General features: G+C 41.0%; 1 protein-coding gene across 6 annotated transcripts in view; it reads left to right on the forward strand.

Annotated features, from left to right (window-relative positions):
* The window catches only part of KATNAL1 (katanin catalytic subunit A1 like 1), a 165,620-nt gene that overhangs the window by 14,488 nt on the left and 125,880 nt on the right, over positions 1-25,252 (forward strand). The window lies entirely within an intron of this gene.

Raw genomic sequence — 25,252 nt, forward strand, 5'->3', positions numbered from 1 at the left:
TCACAAGATTAGGAGCTTTGCAAAGTCAGGACTATGCTTTTTATTTACTCAAAACAAAATATCAAACTTCCATTGTCAACACAGGGTTTGGTACTTAGGCATTCAGCCAACATTGAATGAATAACTCTATTAATTCCACAGATGAGAAAGTGAGGCCTGAGAGACTCTGACCAGTAAGTTAGGGTAGATCAGGATTTGAGTTTAGGTCTTTCTAGCTTTCATTTCCCTAGATTGTGAAGTGGTATTGTGGCCAGAGTGTTGTAAATAAGTTTCCCTTTGGTCAGTAGCTGTAATCCTGTGTTTAACTTGCTGAAGTTTCCTAAAAGCATTTAAAAAACTGTGAAAAGTGCTTAATTTATTCCTTCAGGCTTTTACCCACTGAGTTAGGGATAGATTTATGATTTCCACTATATAAACACTAGATGATGATCCTTTTTTAAGGTCTACAACTGTGGTCGGCAAACTGCGGCTCGCGAGCCACATGCGGCTCTTTGGCCCTTTGAGTGTGGCTCTTCCACAAAATACCACGGCCTGGGCGAGTCTATTTTGAAGAAGTGGCGTTAGAAGAAGTTTAAGTTTAAAAAATTTGGCTCTCAAAAGAAATTTCAATCATTGTACTGTTGATGTTTGGCTCTTTTGACTAATGAGTTTGCCGACCACTGGTCTACAACAATATAGTGCTTTCCTCAGATGTAACTACCTTCAGATGTTTTGGATTAAGGTAACCATTACCCCTCAAAAGGCAATGTTTTAAGAGCCATAGGATTGTTACTATGGAAGTGCCAAAGTACATACTGAAAAAAAGAAATAATTTCATTTTTATCTATCAAAATTTGATAATTTGTTTATGTATGTATAACAAAATACCTTGTTTTTTTTTTCTGAAAGTCATTAATTCAGAAATATGCTTTGTTTAAAGCCAAAAGATGGCAACAATTGACATAAACATTGTGGAAATTTAAGGTGTAGAATATTGCAGTATGATTACCTCTATATCATAGCAGACACCTCTATCACGTCACATAATTATTATTTCTTTCTTCTGGTGGGAACAGTTAATATCTGTTTTTATGAGTTTGGCTGCTTATTTATTTATTTACTTTCAAATTTACCTTTATTGTTGTAAGTAATACAGATCTCCCCCATTTCCCCCCATTGGCCCCCTCCATACTGTACCCACTCTCCCTAGGCCTTCACCACATTATTGTCTGTGTCCATGGGTTATGCGTATATGCATATAGGTTCTTTGGTTAATCTCTCCCTACTCCCACTCCACACCCCCACTTTCCCTCTGAGATTCATCAATCTATTCCATGCTTCTATGTCTCTGGATATATTTTGTTTGTCAGTTTATTTTGTTCATTAGATTCCACAAATGGGTGAGATCATGTGATACTTATCTTTCTCTGACTAGCATATTTCACTTAGCATAATACTCTTCCAGGTCCCTCCATGCTGTCTCAAAGGGTAAGAGATCCTTTTTTTTCTTTTCTTTTTTTACTGCTGCATAGTATTCCACTGTGTAAATGTACCACAGCTTTTTATCCACTCATCTGCTGATGGGCACTTGGGCTGTTACCAGATCTTAGCTGTTGTAAATAGTGCTGCTATGAACATAGGGGTGCTTATATTCTTTTTAATTGGTGTTTTGGGATCTTAGGATATATTCCTAGAAGTGGGATCACTGGGTCAAATGGCAGTTCCATATTTAATTTTTTGAGGAAAATCCATACTGTTTTTCATAATGGCTGCACCAGTCTGCATTCCCACCAGCAGTGAACTAGGGTTCCCTTTTCTCCACATCCTCACCAGCACTTGTCATTTGTTGGTTTGTTGATGATAGCCATTCTGACAGGTGTGAGGTGATACCTCATTGTTGTTTTAATTTGCATCTCTCAGATGATCAGTGACTTAGAGCATTTTTTCATGTGTCTCTTGGCCATCTGTATGTCCACTTTGGAGAAGTGTCTATTTAGATCCTTTGCCCATTTTTTATTTGGATTATCTTCCTTTTGTTAAAGATACTTCAAAGTAAGAGAATTACAGGCCAATATCCCTGATAAACATAGATGCTAAAACCCTCAACAAAACATTAGCAAATCTGATCCAGCAATATATTAAAAAGATCATACACCATGAACAAGTGGAATTTATTCCAGAGATGCAAGGCTGGTACAATATTCAGAAATCAATAAATCAATAAATACATTGCAAACAAATTGAAAGACAAAAATCACATCCTATATAATAAAAGGCTAATATGCAAATCGACCGAACAGCAGAACGACCAGTCGCTATGACACACACTGACCATCAGGGGGCAGATGCTCAATACAGGAGCTGTCCCCTGGTGGTCAGTGTGCTCCCATAGGGGAGCACCGCTCAGCCAGAAGCCGGGATCATGTCTGGCTAGTGCAGCAGCAGTGGTGGGAGCCTCTCCCACCTCCGCGGCAGCGCTAAGCCATCAGTCGGACATCCCTTGAGGTCTCCCAGACTGCAAGAGGGTGCAGTCTGGGCTGAGGGACCACCCCCTCTGAGTGCATGAATTTCATGCACCAGGCCTCTAGTTCTATCTAATAAAAGAATAATATGCAAATGGACCATACCTCCACCACACCCACAAGCCACACCCACAAGCCACGCCCAAGAACCAATCAGGAGTGAATATGCAAATAAACCCAACCAAGATGGCTGCAGCCACAGAGAGTAGGAGGGAGGCTTTCTGCCTGCCCTTGCCGGCCTAGGCCTCCACTCAAGGCTACAAAGTTTCAATGATAGAAGATAAATAAATCCAAACAGAAATGGCGACAGCTACGGAGCTGGAAAGAGCAGGAGACTAGGGTTGCCCCCGGTGATGGAGGAAGCCAAGCTTCTGAAGCCCTGGCTGGCCCAGGCCTCCGCTTAAGGCTACAAAATTTCAATTATAGAAGATACATAAATCCCAACAGAAATGGCTGCCGCCACAGAGCAAGCAGGAGGCTTGGCTCCACTCAAGGCTACAAAGTTTCACTTGTAGAAGATAAATAAATCCCAGATACCAGGGCTTCCGCTTGGGTCGCCGGGGGGCATGGCCAGCCTGCAAACCACCACAGGCCCCTCGCCTAGGCCGCCCCACACCCAAAGGGAACCCCCCACCCTGATCCAGGACACCCTTCAGGGCAAACCAGCTGGCCCCCACCCCTGCACCAGGCCTCTATCCTATCTAATAAAAGAGTAATATGCAGATTGACCATCACGCCAACACACAAGATGGCTGCCCCATGTGGTCAAAGATCCTGCCCCCATGTGGACACAAGATGGCCACCACAAGATGGCCTGCAAGGGAGGGCAGTTGGGAGGGACCAGGCCTGCAAGGGAGGGAAGTTGGGGGCGATCAAGCCTGCAGGGGAGGGCAGTTAGGGGTGACCAGGCCGGCAGAGGAGGGAAGTTGGGGGTGACTAGGCCTGCAGGGGAGGGCAGTTAGGGGTGACCAGGCCTGCAGGGGGGGCTGTTAGGGGCAAACAGGCTGGCAGGGGAGCAGTTAGGCATCAATTAGGCTGGCAGGGGAGTGGTTAGGGGGTGATCAGGCTGGCAGGCAGAAGCGGTTAGGGGCAATCAGGAAGGCAGGTAGGCGAGCAGTTGGGAGCCAGCAGTCCTGGATTGTGAGAGGGATCCCAGATTGGAGAGGGTGCAGGCTGGGCTGAGGGACACCCACCTTCTGTGCATGAATTTCGTGCACCGGGCCTCTAGTTATCATATAAAAGAATTTGGCTTTTTTAGATTCCACATATAAGTGACATCATTCAGATTTGCCTTTCTCTGACTGATCTCACTTAGCATAATGTCCTCAAGGTTTATCCATAGTGCTGTCGATGGCAGGATTTTATTCTTTCTCATGGCTGAATAGTATTCCATTGTATATATATACCACATCTTCTTTATTCATTCATCTGTTCATGAATGCTTAGGTTGTTTCCATATCTTGGCTATTGTGAATAATGTTGCAGTGAACATGGGGGTGCAGGTAGCTCTTCAATATCTTGTTTTCATTTCCGTTGGATATAGACCCAAGAGCAGAATTTCTGGATCATATGGTAGTTCTACTTTTAATTTTTTTTGAGGAATTTCCACACTGTTTTCCATAGTAGTAGCACTAGTTTGCATTCCCACCAACAGTGCACAAGGGTTCCCTTTTTTCCACATCCTTGCCAACACTTATCTCATATTCTTGATGATAGTCCTTCTAACAAGTGTAAGGTGATATCTCATTGTGGTTTTAATTTACATATCCCCTATGACTAGTGATATTGAACATCTTTTCATGTATCTCTTGGCCATTTGGATGTCTTCTTTGGAAAAATGTGTTTTTAGTTCCTCTGCCTATTTTTTAGATCATTTTTCTTTTTTAAAAAATGAGTTGTATGAATTTTTATTTATTTTAGTTTTGTTAATACTCACCCAAGAATATATTTTCCATTGATTTTTGGAGAGAGTGAAAGGGAGGGTGGGAGAGAGGGAGAGAGAGGAGGGGAGAGAGAGAAAGAGAGAGAAAGAAACACCTATATGAGAGAGACACAGATTGGTTGCCTCCCGCGCACTCCCTGACTGGGGTGGGAATTGAACCTGCACCTCTAGTACGTGCCCTTGAAGGGAATTGATCTCATGAGCCTTGTGTGCAAGGGTCAACACTCTAAACGCTTAGCTACTCTGGCCAGGGCTGTATGAATTTTTTTATGTATTTTGGACATCAACCTCTTATCTGATATATGGTTTGCAAATATTTTCTCCCATTTGGTAGGTTGTCTTTTCATTTCTTTGGATTCTTTTGCTGGGATGAAGCTTTTTTTAGTTTGATGTAGTCCCATTTGTGGATTTGCACTTTTGTTGCTTTTGCTTTTGGTGTCATAAACAAAAACTCATTGCCTAGACCAGTGGTCGGCAAACTCATTAGTCAACAGAGCCAAACATCAACAGTACAATGATTGAAATTTCTTTTGAGAGCCAAATTTTTAAAACTTAAACTTCTTCTAATGCCACTTCTTCAAAATAGACTCGCCCAGGCCGTGGTATTTTGTGGAAGAGCCATATTCAAGGGGCCAAAGAGCTGCATGTGGCTCACGAGCTGCAGTTTGCCGACCACAGGCCTAGACTAATTATCAAGGAACGTCTTTAATATGTTTTCTTCTAGGAGTTTTAAAGTATCAGGTCTATGTATACATCTTTTAAATCCATTTCAAGTTTATTTTTGTGAGTGGTTAAGGGGTCCAGTTTTATTTTTCTGCTGGTAGTTACTCAGTTTTCTCAGCATCATTTGTTGAAGAGACTGTTCTTTCCCCATTGAGTGTTTTTGGCTCACTTGTCAATTAATTAACTACAACCACAGAAGTTTATTTCCCGGCTCTCTATTTTGTTCCAGTGGTCTGTGTGTTTACTTTTGTGTCAGTACTATACTGTTTTAATTACTATAGCTTTGTAGCATAGTTTGAGATCAGAAATATGATGTGAGACCTCTGGCATTGTTCTTTTTTCTCATGATTGCTTTGGTTATTTAGGGTCTTTCGTGGTATCATACAAATTTTAGGATTTTTTTTCTATTTCTGTGAAAAAAGCCATTGGAAGTTGATAGGGATTGTATTGATTCTGTAGATGGCTTTGGGTAGAATGGACATTTTAACAAATTAATCTTTGATCCAGGAACACAGGATATATTTCTATATGTGTTTTCTTTAGTTCCTTTCATAAAAGTTTTGTAGTTTTCATTGTACATATCATTTACTTCCTGTTTTATTGTTTTGTTACTATTGTGAATGAGAAGTTTTCTTTATTTCTTTTTCAGTTGTGTCATTGTTAGTGTATGGAAACACATTGATTTTTGTTTGTTGATTTTATATCCTACAACTTTACTGAATTCATTGATTAGTTCCAACAATTTTTTGGTTTAGTCTTTTCTGTTTTTAAGATCAGCCCTAGCTGGTTTGGCTCAGTGGATAGAGCATTGGCCTGTGGACTAAAGGGTCCCGGGTTTGATTCCAGTCAAGGGCACATGCCCAGGTTGCGGGTTCAGTACCTAGGGAGGGGTGTGCATGAGGCAGCCGATCAATGATTCTCTCTCATCATTGATGTTTCTATCTCTCTTTCCCTCTCCCTTCCTCTCTGAAATCAGCCTATATAATAATAGACAAATATGCAAATTGACCATACCTCTGACACACCCACAAGCCACGCCCACAAGCCTCACCCACCATCCAATCAGAGCGAGCATGCAAATTAACCCAAACCAAGATGGCTACAGCCACAGAGAGCACGTTTTCCTAGGTAACAGAGGAAGCCAAGCTTTCTGCCAGCCGTTGCAGGCCTAAGCCTCCACTCAAGCTACAAAGTTTCAATTATAGAAGGTAAACAAATTCAAACAAATGGCAGCAGAATGGAGCTTGAGAGAGCAGGCCAGGGTTGCCGCCAGCAACAGGGGAAGCAAAGCTTTCTACACACCCTGGCCGGGCCCACCCACTTAAGGCAACAAAGTTTCAATTATAACCCCAACAGAAATGGCTTCGGGCCTCGGAGGGAGCCCCAGGCTTAGCTCTGCTCCAGGCTACAAAGTTTCAATTGTAGAAGGAAAATAAATTCCAGATACCAGGGCCTCCGCTTTCGTTGCCAGGGGGCATGGCCGGCCTGCAAACCACCACAGGCCCCTCGCTCAGGCCGCCCCACGCCCCAAGGGAACCCCACCCTGATCAGGGACACCCTTCAGGGCAAACCAGCTGGCCCCCACCCCTGTACCAGGCCTCTATCCTATCTAATAAAAGAGTACTATGCAGATTGATCATCACTGCAACACACAATATAGCTGCCCCCATGTGGTCAAAGATCCTGCCCCCATGTGGACACAGGATCGCCACCACAAGATGGCCAGCAGGAGATGGCAGTTGGGAGGCACCCTGACTGCAAGGGAGGGCAGTTGAGAGGGACCAGGCCTGCAAGGGAGGGCAGTTGGAGATGATCAACCCTGCAGGAGAGGGCAGTTAGGGGTGACCAGGCCAGCAGAGGAGGGAAGTTGGGGGCAAACAGGCTGGCAGCAGAGTGGTTAGGGGGTGATCAGGCTGGCAGGCAGAAGCGGTTAGGGGCAATCAGGAAGGCAGGCAGGCAAGCAGTTTGGAGCCAGCAGTCCTGGATTGTGAGAGGCAGGCAGAAGCGGTTAGGGGCAATCAGGAAGGCAGGCAGGCAAGAAGTTGGGAGCCAGCAGTCCTGGATTGTGAAAGGGATGTCCGACTGCTCAAGCAGTTGGGAGCCAGCAGTCCTGGATTGTGAAAGGGATGTCCGACTGCCCGTTTAGGCCCGATTGGAGAGGGTACAGGCTGGGCTGAGGGACAACCCCCCTCCATGCACGAATTTCGTGCACCAGGCCTCTAGTAAAAATATATTTAAAAAAATCATATCACCAGCATATAATACCAATTTTTGTTTTTCCTTTTTGATTTGGATGCCTTTTAGTTCTTTGTTTTGCTTAATTGCTCCAGCTAGGACTTCCAGTACAATCCTATATAATAAAAGGCTAATATGCAAATAGACTGAATGGCAGAACAATTGGTCACTATGATGTGCACTGAACACCAGGGGGCAGATGCTTAACCACTGGAGCTGCCCTCTGGTGGTCACTGTGCTCCCACAGGGGGAGTGCAGCTCAGCCAGAAGCTGGGCTCACAGGTGCCGGCTTAGGACTGACTAAGCCATCAGTTGGACATCCCCAGAAGGCTCCCAGACTGTGAGAGGGCACAGGTGGGGCCGAGGGACCCCCCGCTGAGTGCACGAATTTTGTGCACTGGCCTCTAGTGTTGAATAAAAGTGGTGAGAGAGAGCACCTTTGTGCTGTTCCTGATATTAGAGGAGAGAAGCTTTTAGTTTTTCACTGTTGAATATGTTAGCTGTGGGCTTGTTATACATGGTCTTTATTATGTTGAGGTTTGTTCTTTCTGTATCCAATTTGTTGAGGGTTTTTAATCATGAAAGAATGTTGTATTTTGTCAACTGCTTTCCCTGCATCTAGTGGGATGATCATATAATTTGTTATCTTTCATCCTATTACTATGATTGGATGCACTTATTGATTTGCATATGTTGAACCACCCTGGCATGCCAGGGATAAATCTCACTTGGTAATTTTTAGCACGTTGTTGAATTTGGCTTGCTAATATTTTGTTGAGAGTTTTTGCCTCTGTGCTCATTAGGGATATTAGTCTATAGCTTCCCTATCTGTAAAACTGGGATCTCTACCTCATGGATTAATTAAGAGAATTTACTATCTAAGACAGTAACTGTCAAGTAATAAGTAATTAAAATGGCCAGTTTTGAAACAAAATACCACAATGTTCTTTCAGATAAATAAGCAACTAACAATTAAAAAATGATAGCATCATTCACAAAATTCCTCAAGGAAATTATTTTCCCTCCTGAACAATTTACATAAATCTTTAGTTCTCTGAAACATTTTGAATAACTTTGGCAGAGAGGATATGGTTTTTTAAATATCCAAGTCTCATGAAGTTGGTGATAATTTTCAGGGAAAGAATGATAACTAATTATCGGTCATTTACTGAATGTTTTACAACTATTATCTTATTTAAAACTCCAATGATCCCATGAAGTAGCTAGTGTTATTGTGTACAAATATTACTATTGCTAATTTATTATTATGAACCCCAGTTATAGCTGAGGAAATTGAAGCTTATAGGGTTTGTAGTTTTCCCAAAGTTATCTGAACAAGGAAGTGGGACAGTCAGGATTTGAACCCAGATCACCTCAAGTTCAGGAGTCTTATTTATATCCACTCTGTTGTGATACTTTCCTATACACATCAGTGATGTCTGTTGGTATCCTATCTAATGAAAGGGTAATATGCAAATTAACCATCACTCCATCACAAAGATGGCGGCACCTATATCCACAAGAGGTAAGCGCCCAGTCCTCTCAGCCCCGCCAGAGTCACCCAGTCCCAGGGTGGGGAACGGGGGGAAGGGTGGTGGCCGCTGAGAGCGGGCAGCGTGAGCGGCCTGGCGGAATGCTTGCTTCAGAGCGGACATGGACAGGGACGGGGGCCGGCCCGCAGCCTCCGTGGCTGAGCTCAGGCCCAGAGAAGAGACAGTGGGCCCGCCTCCGGCAGGAGCAGCGTGGGTCCCTCCCGCCTCCCACAGAAGCAGTGCTGTGGTTCCCGGTGGCTCCCGCGGAAACGCCGGGTGGCCTACTGCGCGCGATATCGCGCGATGGGCTACTAGTGTTTTTATATCATCTCTATATTCTGATACATCCACTTGATTAAATTCTTATTAGAGGTGATAGGAAAATAAAGATGCTGAAAATGCTAAATTTAATAAATTTTGATATTTTAAATATAATTTAAGAAATTACAGTGGAAGTCCACAGGAAAATAGAATTGACCTTATTTTGCACAAAATGTTTCTGGGATGCATCTGATGTGTTTGGCATTAGGCATGAATTTGGTAGCCTGGTTCATGCCTCTGTCCTTTTCGCTTCATAGACTTTTAACTCAAAACTTCTCCCTTATCCCTGTTGCTGGACACTAAGGTACTGTGTATACTGTGGGTTCCAGCAGTGGTGTTCGAAGTTATATCTTACGTGTCATGCTTCTGCTGAGCTCAGTCATGATCCTGTTTTCAATCACCAGCAGCTGCTTGGATAAAGCAAAACAATTTTTTAAAATGAGTTAGATTCATTGTCTTAACCTTTTGCACTCGGATGTCGAGTGTGACTCGACACAGTTTGCATCGGTAGCAGCTCTTTTTATACTCTTTGAATGTATCAATAATTTGAAATATAAGAAAATCCAAATAAATAAGTTTGTGTGAAAAGAAACTCCAGTTTTTTATTCTACTGCCGTGCTTTGTAAAATCTGGGGTATTTAAAAAATTAAATCCCGAGTAGAATAAAGGAATTGAGAAAAAAGCAAGCAAGTGCAAAGGGTTAAACCTGAGGAAATTGAACTACAAAAGTAGGATTATGATGGAGGTAGTGGCAATATTAGCATTAAACGCCTAAGAGAGGAAGTCTCCAGGTCATTCTTAGTGTCCTAAGTTAAAAGCTATCTTGTATTATTAAATTATGTTATATTTTATGTTATAATAAGTTTATTCTCTTTAATGATACCATTTATTTTTTTATTAAAAAAATTGTTTTTAGAGAAAGAGAGGAGGGGGAGAGAGGCATCGATTTGTTGTTCCACTTATTAATGCATTCATTGGTGGGTTCTTGTATCTGCCCTGACTGAGGATTGAACCTGCAACCTTGGTTTATTGGGAGAATGCCCTAAGCAACTGAGCTACCCAGCCCAGATGAGACCATTTTATTTTATTTTTTCATTAATCTTCCGAATATCCTGAGGGTATTTTTTCCTTTGATTTTTAGAGAGAGTGGAAAGGAGGGAAGGAGAGAGGGAGAGAGAACCATTGATATGAATGAGACACATCAATTGGTTGCCTCCCGCACACACCCTGACCGTGGCGGGGGATTGAACCTGCAACCCAGGTACGTGCCCTTGACTTAGAATCGAACCCAAGACCCTTCAGTGTAGGGTTGATGCTCCAACTAGTGAGCAGACCTGCCAGAGGAGAACGAGAACATTTTTAAATGGTGTCTCCCATTGAAACCTGAAGCCACAAAACTAGGATTTTCTGTATTGGAGCAGTATTTGACATAGTATATATTCAATAAACTATTCTTTACTTAACTTAAAAAATAAATAAGTCTTTTAAACTTGCATATTTTCAGAGAGATGGCAGTAAGAATAGGATATACAAGGCTGAAGTTAATCTTTGGCTTATTCTCTGTAGGTAAACTGGAACTCTGATATGCCTTCTAATGTTATTTCATCTGGAATCAGGGGAAATAACATAATGTGTTTCTGTGCACATATAGATAGGAAGAATGATTTGTATCAAATTTGTGTTATTCTGTAGAATTTCAGCCAAGGGGAAATTCTTACTGACTTAGTATTAAAGCTATTGCTTTATGTTCTTAGGGTATCCAAATAGGTTAAGTAGCTGCTAGCATTTAAAATTCCAATTCGTGGTGCAAAAAGATCAGTTAAGACCAAGGTCAAGTACCAGTAGACAGTAAACTATCATCTCACCCTTATACGTATTTCACCTAAACTCTGGCTCAGTTATTTTCCTGGTATTAGGAGGTAAGAGAGCAAATTTTTCTATCAGTTCCACCACTAATTGAGTGGTCCTCCAAATTAAGTTTACTTTTCTGCATCTCATTTTTCTCCTCTGTAAAATGTATGTTGTGATGAAATTGTTTTGTAAAATTATTTTGAAGTCTTAGAAGAAAAACACTATATTATTGATCTATTCAACATATATTTTACGAACATTCATCATATGCTAGACATTATCTCTGGCCCTGTGTAAAGTATGAAGGTAATAATCCTCTCCCTAACCCCCGCCCCCCATGACCATCCCCAACACACACACACACACACACACACACACACACACACACACCCCTTGGCCTTAAGAAACCAGTAAGAGAAAATAATCCAGACATCCTGGGAAATTTGAGTGGGATGCTGGCACCTATAGTATGTCAAGTATTGTGCTAGTACTATGCTGGGATGCAGAAACACTCTGTCCCTGCCCTCTTAAGCATACAGTCTTAGAGTAAAATAGGTGTGAGAGCCAGTACTGAGATAGAATGGACTGGATTTAGTGATTAATGAGATATAGAGAATGAGAGAAAAATTGAAACAGATAATGAAATTTCCAGATCAAACTGTTGAATAAGAATTGGAAATGAGAACCAGAGTTTAAGAGAGATTGAGATTAGTGGTGGTTATTTAGAAATCACCAGCAAGGGAAGGAATTTTAAGGAAGAAAATATTTAAGGTCATTCTTTGTATGATGGAATACGTTATTTGCTTAATATGATTCACAGGTCGAGATAAAACTCATTTTCTTAACATTCTGGAGTCATATTTCCTTCCAAAATCCTGTTTGCGGAGAAAGGAATGGACTATATTTTTAGACTCTCGGTAGCATGTAGGTAGCAGTGCTGATGAACTGCAATAACTGACATTTATTGCATTCTTGACTGTGAACCAGGTGCTGTACTAATAAGCTCTTTACATGGTTTATTTCTTAATTGTCACAACCACCCTCTAAAATAAGAACTATTTTTTTTATCCCTATTTTTTAGAAGACATTGAGGTTTAAAGATTCTAAGCAACTTTATCAAATTCTGTGTGTAGGTCAAATAAGGTAGGATTGATAATGGAAATGGATTTAGCAATATGGAGCTTATTGGTGACCTTGATGAGTATTTTGGATGGAATGGTGGAGAATAACAGAGTGGGTTCAGAGAGTGGAACCAGAGGGATTGAAAACAATGAATATATGCAATTCCTCAATTAGTCTTGCTGAAAAGGGGAGCAGAGAAATTAAGTGGTAGTTGGGGAAGACACGAGTCCAGATTTGTTGTTTTGGAGGGAAAGGATGTTTGTAAGCTGATGAGAATGCTGCAGAAGGATGGAGAACATTGAAAATGTGTGGGAGAAAATGGACAACTATGGAGCAATGTCCTTGAATAGATGAGAGGAGATGGAACCTAGTGGTCCAGTGGAGGGGGGCATGGACAGCTGACTCAGAGTAACGGGAGGGAAGACGGTTAGTTATATGAGTGTGGATGCAGAGAAGTAGGTAAATATGCAGATGAGCACTTGTGGAAGGTGTCTTCTGATTACTTCAGTGAGGGAGTTAAAGCAAGCAAGATTGTCTGAGAGTGAGGACAGGAGATAGATGTTTCTTATGGTCTAGATCAGGGGTCCTCAAACTACGGCCCGCGGGCCACATGCGGCCTGCCGAAGACATTTATCGGGCCCGCCGGGTGTTTTTGCCGCCGCTGCCTGTCCTGCTTAGCAGCCGACTTAGCAGTGTGCATAGGAATTTGTTCATAGTTTTTTTAAACTATAGTCCGGCCCTCCAACGGTCTGAGGGACAGTGAACTGGCCCCCTGTTTAAAAAGTTTGAGGACCTCTGGTCTAGATTCTGATCTGAAGTATGCCAAGGCAGGGGTCCTCAAACTTTTTAAACAGGGGGCCAGTTCATTGTCCCTCAGACCGTTGGAGGGCCCGACTATAGTTTAAAAAAAAAACTATGAACAAATTCCTCTGTACACTGCACATATCTTACTTTGAAGTAAAAAAACAAAACGGCAAAAACACCCGCATGTGGCCTGCGGGCCGTAGTTTGAGGACGCCTGGCCAAGAGTGTGAGGTCATTCCATTTGGCTGTTTTATTTCTTTTATGTTTTCTCTAGGGAAATCCTTATTTTATAGGATTCAGTACTCATATGAAATCTTCATTTTGGGAATTCTAAGTATTTATTACAATAAGTGCCTAAGTACTTGGTATTTCTGTCATTTTTTTTTTTTATGTTACAGAAAACACAACTGAAAGGTAGACATTTTAATTCATTAGAGGTGAACTAAGAAATGGGAACAAGATAGTGGTAAGTCAGAATGAAATCATAACAAATCACTTAAAAATATTTATTGAAAAAAACCTTTGCCTTGCTGCATGTTATCCACTGTCAGTTTTTCTTTGTTCCTTTGGTGTCTGCTAAAATGTACACTGTACATCTATTGCCTTTCACTGCCCCTTTGCCCTTAACAACAGAAATCCTGCATCTCCATTCATTGCAGTTTTGGGGCTGAATTCTTGAGGATAACGTCCTAGTTTAATAGTGGAATGCCTCTTCTCAGGACATGTGTTTAACTTTTGTATCACTTGATAATTTTACCATCTTTCTTCTTTGGAATGCTGCTCTTATGGCTTCTGTGATATTACACTATTTTGTTTTTCTCCTGTTTTTCTTTTTCTGACTGTGGCCTCTTCTGTCTTACCTCCTCCTCTTGTTCCCTAGTCCTCATCCTACTGCTCTTCCTGTATTCAGTTCAGCTCAACATATTCAGCATCTGCTATGTACTAGACCCCATGGATGCAAAGAACAGGAAGCTGGTTCCTGCCCTGTAGGAGCTCAGGTTCTAGGAAGGCTGTTTCCTTTGCCCAGAGCTGGGATAATAAACAGGCTTTGAGGATCTCATCCTAACTCTGCCCTTTAGTGTCTGTGAACCACCCATTCAACCTTTCCCTCTTTTCCTCTCCTATAAATTAGGGAGCAGTACTACAGTTACCTCATGGGGTTATTTTGAGAAGTAAATGATTGAATACACCAAGTAAAGTGTAAAGAACAGTCTGGCACATAAGAAGTGCTCAAGAAATACTTGTAGTTTTTATTATCCACTCCCCTGCCCCCTCACCCCCACTCCAATCAATATTCAGATGGCTAATGCCCTCACCACATTTAGGTCTTTGTTCACATGTCACCTGGAGAGTTTTACCCTGACTACCTTATTTAAAATATTTCCTCCCTCATTTATCATCATTCTATCCCTTTACTCTGCTTTATTTTTCTTTATGGTACTTATTGCTACCTTATATTATATTGCATTTATTGTTTATTGCCCCCACTATACTGTAAGCTCTGTAAGGTCAGAGCCTTTGAATTTTTCACTGCTGTCTCTTCAGCACCAAGAATAGTGCCTAACACAGTGGGGCACTCAATAAATGTTTTTTGAGTGAATGAATAAATAAAATGCTTATTTAGATTTATCTGTGTGTTTACCAGTTGTTTTGTTCACCATTCCTTGCATTTCACTTTTTCTAGATTCAGTTTCTTCTTTGCTAAGACATATTCTTTAATAGTTCTTACAAAGGTCTCTATTAGTGGTAGAACCCCAGTTTTGTTCTCAAAATATCTTTATTTTCCTGTCATTTTTAAATGATAGTTTAGAATATAGAATACTAGATTGGGAGTTATTTATTCACTGTGCTTTGACGATATTAGTAATAGTATTATTTTGCCTCTGGCTTACATTATTAGTCTAATAGTTGTTTGTTTATAGATAACTTCTTTAATCTCTCTCATTATTTTTATAGTTTTACTAGAGGCCCGGTGCACGAGTTTGTGCATGGGTGGGGTCCAGCTGGCCCATCCTGATTGGGGTGGATCAGGCCAGCCAGCGAGAGGGGAAGTGGGAGGTTGGCTGGCTGGCCCCGCCCCCCAGTTGGGGTGGAAGGGGTCTATCAGGGGCAGGGCTGGCCATGGGGCGGGGCCCTGGGTGGTTGGTGCGCCAGCCCCACCCCCTGGCCGAACTCTGGTCGAACTCCCAGTTGAGGGTACAATTTGCATATTAACCTTTTATTATATAGGATTATTATATAGGATTTTTTGTCTTTGGTATTAAATAGTTTCCTATGAATTACCTAAGTGTAGTTTTATTTTTATTTATAGTACTTAAGACTTAGGTTTTTTTTGCTTTAAATTCTTTTTTAGGCTTTTAACTATTTTAAATATTCATTTTATTATCTGTAACTGATAACTCTATTATCAGAAGTTATTGTAAGTCTTACCTTTTTTATTTCTGATGGCTCTTGTTTGTGGTAAGGTTGATAATGTCTCCTCAAGGTTTTAGTTATTCTAATGTGTGCCTTCTTTAGAAGGATGGTACTCCTGTTTTGTTTTATCCAGGTTCCTTAGGGATGTTACCTGTGTAGGACCACTTTTAGGTAAATTTCTTTGCTTAAGGTAGTATAAAACTGAGTCCCAAATCACATGAGAGCAGGCCCTTGGTTATTATTTCTAGGGAAGACTTTTGCTCATTCCACAAATATAGAACAGATAGACTTTCTTGTTTCTGTTTGTGTGTTTATGTGTGTGTGTGTGTGTGTGTGTGTGTGTGTGTGTGTGTGTGTTAAATTCTACCCTTTCACTGAGGTTATAGCCATTTGAGAATCCTGGCTTTATGTGGTAGTCTCAATTCACCTTCTTTGACTTAGGAGGAACAAAGGCCTTTCTCAGGTTTTACTGTGCGGTCATTACATCTCAAGCCCTTAGGTGTCCGAGAATCGGGAACCCCAAAGACTGCCAGTTCCTTTCTTTTATGCATTTATTGGCCATCATCATGTGGCCCTCTGGTAAGATCACCCCTGTATGTAAAAGGATATTTATTACATTTTTTCTAGAATTTCTATATGTTTTATAGGGGGAAGGTTTTCAGCTTATTTTTGTTGTAACCATATATTTATTATTTTTGTATTTCTGTTACAAGTTCTTGCGGGTCTTATTCTACAGTTTGTTGTTTTTGAGGACTCTCATTTATGGGTTAGTTGGGAAATCTGCTTCAGCAAGGCTTTAGTTATAGGATTTATGTGTGGACAGAAAGGGATGTTCAGTATAATTATTTTAATTTTTTTCTTATTTATTTATTTAAGAGAGAGAAAAAGAAAGGGAAGGAGGGAGGGAAGGATGAAGAGAGAAACATCAGTTTATTATCTTACCCATTTATGCATTCATTGGTTGCTTCTTGTATGTGCCCTGACTGGGGATTGAACCCACAACCTTGGCATATCAGGATGAAGCTCTAATGAACTGAGCTACCTGGCCAGGGCCAAATTTTTAAAATATATGAATGAATATCTTTTTGGCTAAAATATAAGCTTATTGAATTTTTTGAAAATTAGTAAAATAAGCTCAGAATTTGATTATAAGTTAAACAAAGAACTGTAAGATAAAAGTTCAACTTTTAATATCAGTGAAAGTTTTGTAGTCCTTATAATCTAAAGAAATGCCATTGTATGTACTATTCTTTGTAATACCTTAAAAAAAAAAAAAGAAATTCCATTGTCCATCTAGTTTTAAGGTCTTCAGAGTTAGGCAGAAAATATGTGAAATATTTTAATATTTTCAGGTTCAAAGGTCTTTAGAGTTAAATGGAAAAGATAAGAGCCTACCTTTTAAAAATATTTTTAAGATTTATTTTTTTAAATTAAATTTATTGGGATGGCATTGGTTCATAAGATTATATCAGTTTCAAGTATACATTCACTTCTATGATACATAATGCATTGTGTGCCCACCACCCAAAGTCAAATCTTCTTGATATTTGGCAAATATATTTAACTAGGGGCCCGGTGGGTCCCTTAGCCCGACCTGCACCCTCTCCAATCTGGGAGCCCTCAGGGGATGTCCTGCTGATGGCTTAGTCCTGCTCCCCGTGGTTCTCTGCTCTCTGCGGACCTGCCTGCTTGATGCCACCACAGGCCCTGGTGTCTGCTCTCTGTGGAGGCCTGCTTGCCCTTCGCCGTCGGGGCCAGGGACAAGCAGGGCCCTGGTGTCTGCTCTCTATGGGGGCCTGCTTGCCCTTCATCGTCAGGGCCAGGAACAAGCAGGGCCCTGGTGTCTGCTCTCTGTGGAGGCCTGCTTGCCCTTCGCCGTCGGGGCCAGGGACAAGCAGGGCCCTGGTGTCTGCTCTCTGTGGGGGCCCTGTGTGGGACTGCTTGCCCCTTGCTGCCACGGCCAGGGGCAAACAGCCCTGTTGTCTGCTCGCTTGCTGCAGGGGACGTTCCCGCCACCCCTGGCTGCTTGCATGTGTGCCGGCTTGGAGCGCCTGGGTCCTGTGGATGTTCCCACCCCTCCTCAACCCCCCAGTCTGCTCGGTGCCTGCGTGTGTAGGCCCGGAGTGGCCGGGGGCGTTCCGGGACCCTGGCTCCTCCGGGCCTACACGCGGGCCTACAGGCTCAGAGCAGCCTGGCTCCTGAGGATGCCTGTCCCTGGGATGCAGGCCACTTGGCACCGGTGCACAGCCGCCCCGCCCCCCGGCTGCTTGGTGCCAAACGACCCCCAGCCGCTCTGGGCCTATGTGTGGGCCTACAGGCTCAGAGCGGCCTGGGTGCCAAGGACGCCCTTCCCCGGGACCCAGGCCACTTGGTGCCAGCACGCGTGCAAGTGGCTGCTTCACCCCCGGCCGTTCGGCACCTGCGTATGCAAATTAACCCTTCATCTTTGTTGGGTTAATTTGCATACTCCTGATTGGCTGGTGGGCATCGCAAAGTGATGGTCAATTTGCATCTTTCTCTTTTATTAGTGTAGACTAGAGGCCCAGTGCACGAAATTCGTGAACGGAGGGGGGGTTGTCCCTCAGCCCAGCCTGTACCCTCTCCAATCTGGGATCCCTCTCACAATCCAGGACTGCTGGCCCCCAACTGCTTGCCTGCCTGCCTTCCTGATTGCCCCTAACCGCTTCTGCCTGCCAGCCTGATCACCCCCTAACCACTCTGCTGCCAGCCTGTTTGCCCCCAACTTTCCTCCTCTGCCGGCCTGGTAACCCCTAACTGCCCTCTCCTGCAGGGTTGATCATCTCCAACTGCCCTCCCTTGCAGGCCTGGTCCCTCTCAACTGCCCTCCCTTGCAGTCAGGGTGCCTCCCAACTGCCATCTCCTGCTGGCCATCTTGTGGTGGCCATCTTGTGTCCACATGGGGGCAGGATCTTTGACCACATGGGGGCAGCTATATTGTGTGTTGCAGTGATGATCAATCTGCATATTACTCTCTTATTAGATAGGATAGAGGCCTGGTGCATGGGTGGGGGGCAGCTGGTTTGCCCTGAAGGGTGTCCCTGATAGGGTGGGGTTCCCTTGGGGCGTGGGCCGGCCTGAGCGAGGGGCCTGTGGCGGTTTGCAGGCCAGCCACACCCCCTGGCAACCCAAGAGGAGGCCCTGGTATTTGGAATTTATTTTCCTTCTACCATTGAAACTTTGTAGCCTGGAGCAGAGCCAAGCCTGGGGCTCCCTGCTCAGCCGGCAGCCATTTCTGTTGGGGTTATAATTGAAACTTTGTAGCCTTAATCGGAGGCCTGGGCCTGGCCAGGGTGTGCGGAAAGCTTTGCTTCCCCTGTTACCGGGGGCAACCCTGGCCTGCTCTCTCAAGCTCCATTCTGCTGCCATTTCTGTTTGAATTTGTTTACCTTCTATAATTGAAACTTTGTAGCTTGAGTGGAGGCTTAGGCCTGGCAAGGGCTGGCGGAAAGCTTGGCTTCCTCTGTTACCTAGGAAACCTTGCTCTCTGTGGCTGTAGCCATCTTGGTTGGGTTAATTTGCATACTTTCTCTGATTGGATGGTGGGCGTGGCTTGTGGGTGTGTCAGAGGTATGGTCAATTTGCATATTTGTCTATTATTAGGTAGGATGCCAAAGAAGAGCAAGGTACAGTCAAGTAATTAACTTGCCTGGGAGTGGTGGAATTCTACCACTAGACTAGAGAATTAGTAATGTTACTATCTTCTTTCCCTCACCTTTGAAGTGACAGAATGACTAGCTCTGCAACTCTTGCTTAATATGTCCCATCAGAATCACTGACAAGAATCCAGTAACTATCTAGCTGAAATCTGGTTGTGGGTAACATAAAAATGCTAGAAGGCAACCTCCATGACGTTAAAAGAAATTGTGTAACATTTAGTGTGAAAAGTATGTCAGCAGCTTCAGGTTTTATACCAGATGAAATTGCTAGTTAACTGTTACTTTGGTTAACTTTGGATGATAATTGGTAAACACCCTTCAACTCCAGGAAGGTTTAGAATTAAAAAATAAAAATGTCTAAGAGAATTAAAACTATAATAATAATATTTTTTCTGTTAAGGAATATATGCATTAGTATATATTGACTTATTTTTATTTGTACTTGTAATTTAAGAATATGGTCTATTAGCCAATAAACCATTCAATTGCAATTTAAAATGTATTATGGAATAATTTAAATCTGTGATTTTTTTTTTACAAAAATATTATGTTAAGTACTTTTGGGGAACATTTTGGAGAGATATACACATACCTTATTTATAAGTTTAATTTACTAGGTTTATAAATGTATTTTTATGTAATTTATTATTCTTCATTAAGTAAGACAATTGAAGAGCTAAGAAGGAAGTAAAATGTATTAAATTTATAAATGTAGGTAAAATTTTTTGGTGCCATTTAATTAATTAGGTTTGCAAATTGGACCAAATATTATTCAAAAGCCTCCAGTACTATGTTGAATAAGAGTGATAAGAACAGACATCCTTGTCTTGTTCCTCTTCTTAAGGGAAATGCTTTTACTTTTTGCCTATTGAGTATTAATGTTGCTGTAGGTTTGTTATATATGGCCTTTATTATGTTGAGGTATGATCCCTCTATTCCCAGATTACTGCGAGTTTTTATCAAAAAAGGGTGCTGTATTTTGTCAAATGCTTTTTCTGCATCTATTGATATGATCAAGTGGTTTTTGTTTTTCAATTTGTTTATGTGATGTGTCACATTTATTGATTTGCGAATATTGTATCAGCCTTGCATCCCTGGAACAAATTCCACTTGATCATGGTGTATGATCTTTTCAATGTATTGCTGGATACTATTTGTTAATATTTTGTTGAGGATTTTAGCATCTGTGTTCATCAGGGATGCTGGCCTGTAATTTTCTTTCTTTGTAGTGTCTTTAGCTGGTTTTGGAATTAGGATAATAATGTTGGCTTCATAAAAAGAGGTTGGAAGTGTTCCTTGCTCTTAAATTTTTTTGAATGATTTGAGGAGGATAGGTGTTAGTTCTTCTTTGAATGCCTGGTAGAATTCACATGTAAATTCAACCGGTCCAGGACTTTTGTTAGCTGGAAGTTTTTTAATTCCTGATTTAATTTCATCAGTTGTTATTGGCTACTCAGGTTTTCTGATTCTTCCTGATTGAGTTTTGGAAGATTGTATGTTTCTAGGAATTTGTCCATTTTACCCAGATTGTCCAGGTTGTTGGCATATAGGTTTTCATAATATTTGCTTATAATCCTTTGTATTTCTGTTATATCACCTCTTTCATCTCTGATTTTATTTATTTGGGTCCTCTCTTTTTGTTTCTTGGTTAGTCTGGCTAGGGGTTCATCAATCTAGTTTATCTTTTCAAAGAACCAGCTCTTGGATTTAGTGATCTTTTGTACTTTTTTTTTAAGTTTCTAAGTCATTTATTTACACTATAATCTTTATTATTTCCTTCCTTCTACTTCTGTGCTTTTCTTGCTGTTCTCTTTCTAATTCATTTAGTTTTAGGTTAGTTTATTAATCCTTTTTCTTGTTTCTTGAGGTAGGCCTGTAGTGCTATGAATTTCCCTCTAAGACTGCTTTCGCTGTGTCCCATATGTTTTGGGTGGTTGTGTGTTCCTTTTCATTTGTTTACAGGAAGTTTTTAATTTCTTGCTTGATCTCATTGGTAACCCATTCAAACATGCTATTTAGCCTCCATGTATTTGAGTGTTTTCGAGTTTTTTAATTGTGGCTGATTTCTGATTTCATGCCATTGTGATCCAAGAAGATGTCTGGTATTATATCAATTTTCTTGAATTTGTATAAATTTGTTTCATGCCCTAACATGGCTCTATCTTTGAGAATGTTCTATGTGCACTTGAGAAGCATGGGAGCATGTCTGTGAGATTCCACTAACTCTGCCATCATTTTTAATCCCTCTTCTACAGTTATTTTTAGAACTGGAAATTATTATTAAAGAATAAATTCTGTTAAGTCATGTGATTTATGAAGAAGGTACCACTGTAGTTTAGTGGGAAAGGTGGGTCTTATCAACAAAAGCTTCTAGGTTAGTTGAATATCTGTGTGTGTGTGTGCATGTGTGTGTGTGTGTGTGTGTGTGTGTGTGTGTAATCTTCAACCCCTACATCACACTATATAGAAAAATTAATTTGAAATAGATCACTACCTAAAATGTTAAAAGTAACAAAATAAATTTTCCAGAAGTTAACATAAAAGAATGTCATCATGATCTTGGGGTAGCAAAGATTTATTAAAAACTGGATACTAAAGCATAAAAGATAAAAGATTGGTGAGTCAGAATTCTAAAATTATGAACTTTTTTTTTCATCAAGAGACATACCATAAGCCCTAACCGGTTTGGCTTAGTGGATAGAGCATCGACCTGTGGACTGAAGGGTCCCAGGTTCAATTCCGGTCAAGGGCATGAACCTTGGTTGTGGGTACATCCCCAGTAGGGGGTGTGCAAGAGGCAGCTGATCGATGTTTCTCTCTCATCGATGTTTCTAATTCTCTATCCCTCTCCCTTCCTCTCAGTAAAAAATCAATAAAAAATATATTATTAATAAAAAAAGAGAGACATACCATAAGAATAAAAAGGCAAGCCATTCTCTCTACTGGGAGAGAATACTTGCATATATTTGACAAAGGACTTGTGTCCAGAATATATATGGGCACATCTCTTATTGTGCTTCACTTTATTGTGCTTAGCAGATATTACATTTTTAATAAATTTAAGGTTTATGGCAACTCTATGTTGAGCAAATGTATTGGCACCACTTTTTCCAACAACATTTGCTCACTTTGGGTCTCTGTGTCACATTTTGATACTTCCATAATATTTCAACCTTTTTTATTACTATATTTGTTGTGATCTGTGATCAGTGATCTTTGATGCTACTATTGTAATTGTTTTGGGGCTCTATGAACTGTGCATATATGTACAGTGAATTTAATCGATAAATGTATGTGTTCTGACTGCTCCACCAATCCCCCCATCCTTGTATCCCTCTTGGGCCTTTCTATTCCTTGAGACACAACAATATTGAAATTAGGCCAATTAATAACCCTGCAATGGCTGGTAAGTATTTAGTGAAAAGAAAGGTCACACATCTCTCACTTTAAACCAAAAGCTAGACATGATTAAGCTCAGTGAGGAAGGCATGTTGAAAGCTGAGATAAGCTGAAAGCTAGTCCTTTTGTGCCAAACAGCCAAGTTGTGAATGTAAAGGAAAAGTTCTTGAAGGAAAGTAAAAATGCTACTCCAGTGAACACATGAGTGATAAGCAAGTGAAATGGCCTTATTGCTGATGTGGAGACTGTTTTTGGAGTCTGGATAGAAGATCAAACCAACCACAACATTTATTTAAGCCAAAGTCTAACCCAGAGCAAGGCCCTAACTCTCTTCAATTCTGTTAAGTCTGAGAAAGGTGAGGAAACTGCAGAAAAAGGAAGCTTCATAGTATTCCATTGTGTAGATGTACCACAGTTTTTTAATCCACTCATCCGCTGATGGACACTTAGGCTGTTTCCAAATCTTAGCTATGGTGAATTGTGCTGCTATGAACATAGGGGTGCATATATCCTTTCTAATTGGTGTTTCTAGTTTCTTGGGATATATTCCTAGAAGCGGGATCACTGGGTCAAATGGGAGTTCCATTTTTAGTTTTTTGAGGAAATTCCATACTATTCTCCACAGTGACTGCATTCCCACCAGCAGTGCACGAGGGTTCCTTTTTCTCCGCATCCTCGCCAGCACTTGTCATTTGTTGATTTGTTGATGATAGCCATTCTGACAGGTGTGAGATGGTACCGCATTGTTGTTTTGATTTGCATCTCTCGGATGATTAGTGACTTTAAGCATGTTTTCATATGCCTCTTGGCCTTCCTTCTGTCTTCTTTCAAAAAGTATCTATTTAGGTCTGTTGCCCATTTTTTGATTGGGTTGTTTATCTACACAATGGAATACTATGCTGGGGTAAAAAAGGAGTTCTTACCATTTGCAACAGCATGGAATGAACTGGAGAGCATTATGCTAAGTGAAATAAGCCAGTCAGAGAAAGATAAATATCACATGATCTCACTCATTTATGGAATATAATGAACAACATAAACTGATGACCAAAAACAGATCCAGAGACAGAGAAACATCGATTAGACTGTCAAACCTCAGAGAGAAGGTAGAGGAGGGTGGGGGATAAGGAGGAGAGATCAACCAAAGGACTTGTATGCATGCATATAAGCTTAACCAATAGACACAGACAACAGGGGGGTGAGGGCATGAGTGGGGGGGATGGGGGAATAAGGACACATATATAACACCTTAATCAATAAAGAAATTAAAAAAAAAAGAAAAATGAAGCTGCAGAGGAAGCTACAGAAGTGTCATGAGGTGTAAGGAAAGAAGCTGTCTCCATAACATAATAGTGCAAGGTGAAGCAGCAAGTGTTGATGTAGAAGCATCAGCAAATGTCCAGAAGATCTAGCTGAGATAATTAATGAAGGTAGCTACATCAACAACATCTTTCTTTTTTTAAAATCATTTTTTATTTTCAATTACAGTTGACATACATTATTATATTAGTTTCCGGTGTACAACCTGGTGAATAGACATTATATAATTTAATAAGTGATCGTCTCGATAAATCTTGTACCCATCTGACACCATACATAGTTATTAGACTATTATTGACTACATTTCCTATGCTATATACTTTACATCCCCATGACTGTTCTGTAACAACCAATTTGTACTTTTTAATCCCTTCACTTTCACCTATCCCACCCCTTTCCCATTTGGCAACCGTAAAAACGTTCTCTGTATCTATGATTCTGTTTCTGTGCTGCTTGTTTATTTTGTTTCTTTAGATTCAATTGTTAATAGATATGTATTTATTACCATTTTATTATTCATATTTTTTATTTTATTCTTCTGAAAGAAGACCCTTTATCTTTTCATGTAATACTGATTTGGTGATGATGAACTCCTTTAGCTTTTTCTTGACTGGGAAGCTCTTTATTTGTCTTTCAATTCTAAATGATGGCTTTGCTGGGTAGAGTAATAATGGTTATAGGTCCTTGCTTTTCATTACTTTGAATATTTCTTGCCAATCCCTTCTGGCCTGAAAAGTTTCTATTGAGATATCTCTTGATAGTCTTATGGAGCTCCCTTGTAGGTAACTGTTTTTCTCTTACTGCTTTTAAGATTCTCTCTTTGTCATTTTTTTTTTTTATAACCTTCACCCGAGGATTGAGGATATTTTTTCCATTGATTTTTAGAGAGTGGATGGGAGGAGGAATGGGGAGAGAAAGAGAGAGAAACATTGATGTAAAAGAGACACATCAATTGGTTGCCTCCTGCTCATACCCCAACTGGGGCCAGGGGTTGAACCTGCAACCAAGGTATGTGCCCTTAACCAGGAATCGAACCCGAAAGCAACCCTTTGGTCTGGGAGCCAATGCTCTAACCATTGAGAAAACTGGCCAGGACTGTCTTTAACCTTTTGCATTTTAATTATGATGTGTCTTGCTGTGGGCCTCTTTGGGTTCATCTTGTTTGGGACTTTCTGTACTTCCTCACCTTGTATGTCTATTTCCTTCACCAGGTTAGGGGAGTTTTCTGTCATTATTTTTTCAAATAGGTTTTCAATTTTTTGTTCTTTCTCATCTCCTTCTGGCACCCCATGATGTGAATAATGGTATGCTTGAAGTTGTCCTAGAGTCTTCTTACACTATCCACATTTTTTAAAATTTATTTTTCTTTTTCTGTTCTGATTAGGTATTTTTTGCTTTCTTATATTCCAA

The sequence above is a fragment of the Eptesicus fuscus genome, chromosome 7 (assembly GCF_027574615.1).
Source record: "Eptesicus fuscus isolate TK198812 chromosome 7, DD_ASM_mEF_20220401, whole genome shotgun sequence".
NCBI lineage: Eukaryota > Metazoa > Chordata > Mammalia > Chiroptera > Vespertilionidae > Eptesicus > Eptesicus fuscus.